At 44.2% G+C, this 8,075-nt stretch overlaps 1 protein-coding gene across 1 annotated transcript in view; it reads right to left on the reverse strand.

Annotated features, from left to right (window-relative positions):
- Drat (Death resistor Adh domain containing target) overlaps positions 1-7,861 on the reverse strand; it is a 63,415-nt gene extending 55,554 nt beyond the window's left edge. The window contains exon 1 of the mRNA XM_070100945.1: positions 7,721-7,861. The gene's annotated coding sequence lies outside the window, so the exon portion shown is untranslated. The remainder of the gene's footprint in view (positions 1-7,720) is intronic.
- Positions 7,862-8,075: the final 214 nt, after the last annotated feature.

Below are 8,075 nucleotides of genomic sequence, written 5' to 3' on the forward strand. Positions count from 1 at the left end.
CCTTTCAGTACCCTACCTTTCAGTAACCTACCTCCAGTACCTTACCTCCAGTACCCTACCTCCAGCACCCTACCTCCAGTACCCTACCTCCAGTACCCTACCTCCAGTACCCTACCTTTCAGTACCCTACCTTTCGGTACCCTACCTTTCAGTATCCTACCTCCAGTACCCTACCTCCAGTAACCTCCCTCCGGTACACTCCTTCCAATACCTTACCCTGAATACTCTCCCTTCAATTAAAAGAAAAAGGATCAAGAGCTGGAGCTCAACAGAACAAACCACATGGGAATATAACCACATGGGAATATAAATCTTGAGGTCAATATATTTTGCACTCTCGTGCGTCGTCAGGAGCTATATAATGTTGCAATTCTACCCTCTATGTAGGTTCCTGATGGCACTTCTTAGGGCCATCAGGAACTATAAATCAGCACTGGTAGATACAAGGTGAGTCCACACACACACAGAGTGGACCTAGTAGCGACAGCGACTAGCGAAGAGGCGGGGCCAGGAGCTGTGAATCGACCCCTACAACCACAAATAGGTGAGTACACACACACACACACACACGTTAGTGGTATCTTGAGGCAGGGCCAGGAACTATAACTCAATATTTATACATGCATACATGTGCTAGGAATATCAAGATGTCCCCCTCACAGTATTGACAGTAGCGGAGTAAATGTGTGACTGTACCACACGTTATCTTATCCTAAACTTTTGCCCCAGTCACGTAAACAATACACAAGAGTTGCCTGGCCCTTTTCTACATGATGGCTTTCAGGGGGTGTTACCATTTGCCAAGGGCTCTTGATTCAAGTGATGGCAGCTACCATCCCCTTCCTGAGTTCAAATCTGACCACCTCTCACTCACAGGGAGCTGTAAGATCCTTATGGGTATTCTCACTCAAAGGATGAGCGGCACTGCAGTTAAGTCATATATAGGTCTTGGTACAGCAGAAAACACTCTCGTAGCAGCCAAATACATTATTGCAGACAACTTTATTACCATTGAGACAAACTCCCATCATGCTACGCAGCAGCCAGCAAGTAAAACAACACGTACGAGATAGCATAAATAGTATATATATATATATATATATATATATATATATATATATATATATATATATATATATATATATATATATATATATATATATATATATATATATATATATATATATTAAATATAACATTTTGGTTAGCACAGGACAGGTTAGGTTAGGCTGGTGCTAGCACAGCCCAACGCGAGGCCAAGAGATACGACTCGACCTTTGCAACCACAAATAGGTGAGTACCTAACTGCCTGTGTACTAACCAGTCATTGTGTTCGGGTGAGGCTTCAGAGATGACTGGTGACTGTACCACCCAGTCATCATGTGAAGGTGAGGCTTCAGAGATGACTGGTGACTGTGTACCACCCAGTCATCATGTGAAGATGAGGCTTCAGAGATGACTGGTGATTGTACCAACCAGTCATCATGACGTCCTTACGAACTAGGTCACAGAAACAAGGTTATTGGGTACGTCCTCCTGCGTCACCCACCGCCCATCCCTCCTGCACCGCCAGACATCCCCACCCTTCCTCGTACGTCCTTCCCTTCACCTATCCTCCCACATCGCCTCCCATTCTCCAATCGCCACCCATTCCTGGTTCCTCGCCCTTCCCCAATGCAAGTGGAAGGGTGGAGGTGATAGTGGTGGATGGATATTATTAGAGGAATGATGGTGGTAATGGAAAGATGGTGGTTGTAGAGGTGGGGAGAGTATGGGGAGGGAACGTGAAGGGTGAGGTGGTGTGGGGAGGTGAGGGGGGTGACGATGAGAAGTGAGGGGAACTGAGGGGAGGTGAGAGGGTGCGAGGTGGTATGGGGGAGGTGCAGGAGAGGAAGAGGATGTCAGTGATCAATACCTGGTAGTGTAGCCAGGCGGCCACCCACGTGATACCTCTCCTGCAACACTCACACATGCACTGTGTGTACACTGTACACACACACACACACACACTACCACATACTAGGTGAGTACATACACACACACACACACACGTGGACGTTGGTTCAAACACCCACCCTAACACAAACACGTTTACTCAATTTTAACCGAGCCAACACTACTACTCCAGAGTCACATCAGAATGAATAAGCGAGTCAAGACCCAGGCAATAAAAATGAGTGATACAAAAAATTGTGAAGAACTCCACAATAGATTTAGAAGTTCCTACACGATTATAATCAAGCAAAGTCCAAAATCTGAGGGAGGAACACGACTGTACAGAAACACTATAGGAGGTAAAGGGGAACTAGACAGAACTGGCTAACCAGACCCCGGGGCTTGGTGGCAAAAAGCTCTCGTTACACACGATGAGAGTCCGGGTTCGATTCCCGGCAAAAGGGTGGAAGCATTCGACGTGTTTCCTTACACCTGTTGTCTATGTTCACCCATCCAAGACTTCAACTGCCTCCCAGCCTACATAAGGGGGATTACCAATAGACCCCTGGCTGTCTTTAAGAAGGCACTGGACAGGCACCTAGTCAGTACCTGACCAACCGGGCTGTGGTTCGTACGTCAGCTTTTGTGCGGCCAGTAGTAACAGTCTGGTTGATCAGACCCTGATCCACCGTGAGGCCTGGTCTCAGACCGAGCCGCGGGGGCGTTGACCCCCGAAACCCTCTCCAGGTATCTACCTGGAGGGTATTCCGGGGAACAACGCCCCAGCGACCCGGTCCACGACCGGTTTCCCGGTGGATCACGGCCTGATCAACGAGGCTGTTACTGCTGGCCGCACGTAGTCCAACGTACGAACCACAATCTGGCTGATCCAGCACCGACTTTAGATTATCTGTCCAGCTCCCTCTTGAAGACAACCAGGGGTCTACTAGTAATGCCCCTTAGGCTGGTGGGAGGCTGTTGAACAGTCTTGGGCCCCGGACACTTATTGTGTTTTCTCTTAGTGTACCAGTGACGCCCCTACTTTTCACTGGGGGTATGTTACTTTTTTCAAAGTCTAGTGGAGTTTGGGTTATTTCAGAAATTTGGCATACATTGGCAGTAAAATGGGTACCTGGGTGTTAGTAGACTGGTGTGGGTCGCATCCTGGGACAAAACTGACCTAATTTGCCCGAAATGTTCAGCATAACAAGCGGTTATGGTCAGCTATGGACTGTATACCTTGTACATGTACTTGTAGTAAATAAAGATATTATTATTATTATTATTATTATTATTATTATTATTATTATTATAATGAACAGTATAGCAAGTAGACAGACTGCTGATGGAACTGGACTCAATCAACAAATATAAACGAGACTGGATATCGGATACTGAAGGTCCGACTAACAGCGACGAACAAACCTTTACACGAATACTCACCAGCAGAATGATAATGATGATGATGATGATGATGATAATGATGATGATGATGATGATAGTAATAATAGTAATAATAAAAAATCTATATTTCTACAAGTACGTGGTACAACTTACACAAATCTAGGTAACATCAATGACATACACTATAGAAAGCCCCTCGTTATGCAGAGCATTTCGGGTGACTTAGATTAATTTTGTCCCCCAGGATGCGACCCACACCAGTCGACTAATTCCCAGGTACCTATTTACTGCTAGGTGAACAGGGTCAGCAGGTGTAAGGAAACACGTCCAATGTTTTCACCCGTACTGGAGATCAAACCACGGACACTCAGTGTGTGAGCTGAGTGCGCTACCAACCAAGTTACGGGACAGAAAAACAAGCTATCAAGAAAGACTACATGAACTGGAAGAACAGAAAATCGGAGACATGGCTACGACATACAAAATACTCAAGAGAAATTGTACCACATCAAGTTAGATATTACAAAAAGAGATCAGCACGAATATGACAGTAACACACTACGCTAGTCACCAGAAGCTAAAAAGGGTCCAGAGGTTAAGGGTCAACAACACTCAAACTCAACGAGGTACATTATACAACACATTCGTCTTGGTTATCAATTTAGGAAAAAAAAACGTCAAACGTGTTAACCTGACGTCCAGTTTGTGCCAGTGTACTTACGTCCGTTACTGGCACGCTAGTGTAATAAACAACGTCACCTTGACCGTGGCTCCACATATAATTTCCTTGAGATCGATCAAGGAAGGCGCCACAACCTGCCTTCCATGGAGAAACCATACCACGGGTGGTGTTTGAACCCGCGGTCATAGAGTCTCTGGCCGCGGGTTCAAACCCCACCCGTGGTATGTTTTGTTTGCAATCGTGTCATTACGATTTCGTGAGTCATGTTTTCCATGGTGAAGCTCACGTCTTCACCGACGTATACGCTACATACATTTAGTGAGAGAACTTACAAAATACTTGGAAAATGGGAGATAATCAGGCCCGATTCAAGAAAGGGTAGGGTAGCTCTGAACTGTTGGATTAAGAGCCCTTCACTAACATCAGGGCGGCCCCTTCTCTTTGAAAGGGAGGGACTTGTCATTCTAATTTCGGTCTTCCTAACTCAAAACGTGTTTGATACAACAGGTCGACCATCACTAATCCGACATCATTGGGACCGTTAAATTCCTTATGAAACTCTCGTGCAGTTAACTGAGTTAACTGCACTCAGTAGGCGCCTCATAAAATGGGTGCGATATTTACGCTAGCCGAAATTAGTGACGGAACCGGATTAGTGATTGCTGCATCAGTGGTGGCCAACCTGTATTACCTTAAGACTGTTGGTTTCAGTCATAAACGGGAGACTGACACCTCTAGAAAACTGGTCTCTATGTCAGGCTGTTTTCACAAGTCACGTTTATGACACTGGATATATACTGTACACCGAGAGGTATGCATCTCTCAAAGTATATATACAGAGAGTTTATCTAAATCCCTGTTTCAGGGATTCTTGTCTGGTGGTAAAAACGCTACATGCAACCTTAATGACATTCCACAATATCAAGGTTTTTAAAGGGGTTTTAAAAGGAAAGATTACCAGTCACAAGGAACAGCAGCATTTGCAAAACCCAGGTCAATATACGTTCATAACAGGTCGCTCCTCCTCACGCAGTTGCTGAACCACTACATGGTCTTTGATGCACATGAAAGCAAGCAAAGTGCAGACGTAGTATGCAATGACCTTTCAAAAGCTTTTGACAAGTGCGACTATGGGATAATTACACACAAAATGCGTGCTGAAGGAATAATTGGAAAGGTGGGCGAGTGACATCAATATGAAGTTCAGTGAGGACAAATTCCAGCTACTACGTCAAGGAAGAATCCAGGAAATGAAAAACAAACTCAGACTACTCAACAGAACGTAAGTCGAATGGCAGAGACCTGGGAGCCATAAAGTCAGATCTTACGTTCATGGAGCCCAACAATGTTATTACCATAACGGCAAGGAAAATGATAGGTTGGAAAACAAGAACCTTAGGAACAAAAGATGCTAAGCCAATGATGATAGTCTTTAGGTCTCTTTAAACCTGGAACATTGCTGTGGACTAATGGCTCATTTCAAGACAGGTAAAACTGATGAGCTGGAAAATGTGGAGCTTTCATAGCATGTATAAACTCAAAACACCTAAATTACTAGTAGGACTTGCAGTCTCTATAACTGTACTCCTTAGTACGCAGGCAAGAAAGGTACATCATCATCTACACCTGGAAGAAAGTGGATTGATTGGTCGCTAACCTGCACACCAAAAATCACTACTTATAAACACAAGAGGCTTGGCAGACGGTGTAAAACGTTAAGTGACCACGGATCTTCAACACTTCCTTCATGCATCAGTGGCATTACCTACAAACCCGTCTTCAAGATGGAACTACAGGTTCCTCAAAACAGTCCCTGATCAGCCGGGTTGTGGTGCATACGTTGAACTGAGGGAGGCCAGTACTAACAGTTTGTCTGATCAAGTTAGCAAGCAGGAGACCTGGTCAGGGACCGGGCCGTGGGGACGGTGACCTTCGGAAGCGACTCCTGGTAAAATCATGTAGTCGATAGGCTTTAAACCACATTAACTAGTCACCCAGAACCACTTTTATATCTTGCCTGGACTCACTAGTCAGAAAGGGTCAAATAGGTGTGAGAACGCCTCTTGTGACTCTGGAAGCTTTCAGCACCAATGTATTCTACTTGGAAAAAACATTGATTTGTTACTGGACTGTGTACCCGTAGGTGCCAATTTTACCATAAAAATCGTAAGGTACCTTTTTCTGTGATAAATTGAAAATGTCTTGCTGGATCGACTTCAAACTGTAAATGCTGGTTTATTTTCCTCAATGGAAGATTCGTAGTGCTTGTGGGCAGTGCAGGTCCCAAACTGCTGCGTTTATTAAACAACTGGGATACTGGATTCCGTGATACCTAAAGAACTCTTCTACTGATCGGTTTCAAGCACCCAATGCTAATATATTACTTAGATGAAGGTTTGGATTATTACTGTTCAACACTCTCTTAAGGATGCTTCTGAACCTTTTGGAGAATCTAGACCTCTTGAGTGTATTGCACTAAAACTGCTGTCCCTCTTCAATTATTATTATTATTCACTGAAGGAGGGCTAACTTCGCGTGAATCATACAGTGCCTGGAGGAATTCAAGGCAATCAGGTTCTAAGGAGAGAGACAAGGTCCAATTCCTTTGATCACGAGTCCCTCATCTGCATTATGGCGCCTCCAACGCGGGGGCGTCGATGTGTAATTTCCAGGTGCTGGATGTCTTTGGAGGGTCGAATTATAATCTGTCAATATTTAGAGAACCACACAATGGTCATAATCATAACTATAATTTTTAAAGGGGTGGAGAGGTAAGCCAGTGGAAGGCCTCGGTCAGATAACCAAAAGATCCAGCTGTGGGTCATCATATGACTAAGACCTGCGTCGGGAAACACTTGTCCTGTTTCCTGACAAATCTTACTTAACCTAACCAGACAACATAATGAGGCCTGGTCACAGACCGGGCCGCGGGGGCGTTGATCCCCGGAACTCTCTCCAGGTAACCTGGCTTGTCTATCCACAGAAGTCTGACACAATATAAATGGGATATAATACCAAGGAGTAGATCAGTAAGATATGTAGAATATGAATGTGTCTTCAAGAGTAAACCGGAAAAGTATAATAATAATAATAATAATAATAATAATAATAATAATAATAATAATAATAATAATAATAATAATAATAACAATAATAATAATAATAATATCTTTATTTACTACCAGTACATGTACAAGGTATACAGACCATAGTTGACATCAGTGATATACTACTATATAGAAAGTCCCTTCTTATGTTGAGCATTTCCCGCAAATTAGGTCAAATCAACTAGACTGTGATGAATATGTGGGTCAGCGGGCCACCAACAACGTAGTTGACCAGGCTAGCATCAGACAAGCCTGGCCCATGGCCGGGCTCCGGGAGTAGAAAAGCTCTAGGAACTCATCAAAGGTATAGTAATCGTTATTGCCAAAACGTTTCCCCCGGGTGGTGGGTTTCCTCAGTCGGATTCAAGTGAAGGTACTGACCATCTACTATCAAGGCTGAAGGACTGATTACCTCCCTACTTCTACCGTCTCTAAGTGTTGTAACTGCCTCTATTCGACTGAAGAAGCCTGCTGCGCAAGTACTTTATTTATCAAACATGTGACACATTCACCAAGAGTAGCAACAAAGAGAAATATCTAAAACGTTTCATTTCTAGCTAGTGAAAGCAATAAAAAACAAAGAGGGACTCACCTAAATGTTGATGCTGGTCCGTGGGACTCCCGTCAACCAATACACTAGATGTGATTTAGAATTTTCAGTCACAGATAATGGACAGCAAAGAACTCTGTCACACGAGAACTCTTTTCATTGTTATCGACCGTAACACTGCCTGACACTCCGGGTGGGAGGGGGTTTATATAGCCTAGAATACAGCAGGTTGCCGGGGGTTGCCAGACTCTGCGCACTGGGTGAAGACATCCACCAGTCACGTGAACGATTATTATTATTATGGGGAAGCACTAAACTCGTAGAGTTTATAGAGCGCCTGTGGGAAGGGGATGAAAGGTATTCAGGCTTAATTTAGGGAATTAGATCTGTGCTCCAA

The sequence above is a fragment of the Cherax quadricarinatus genome, chromosome 75, assembly GCF_038502225.1.
Source record: "Cherax quadricarinatus isolate ZL_2023a chromosome 75, ASM3850222v1, whole genome shotgun sequence".
Lineage (NCBI taxonomy): Eukaryota > Metazoa > Arthropoda > Malacostraca > Decapoda > Parastacidae > Cherax > Cherax quadricarinatus.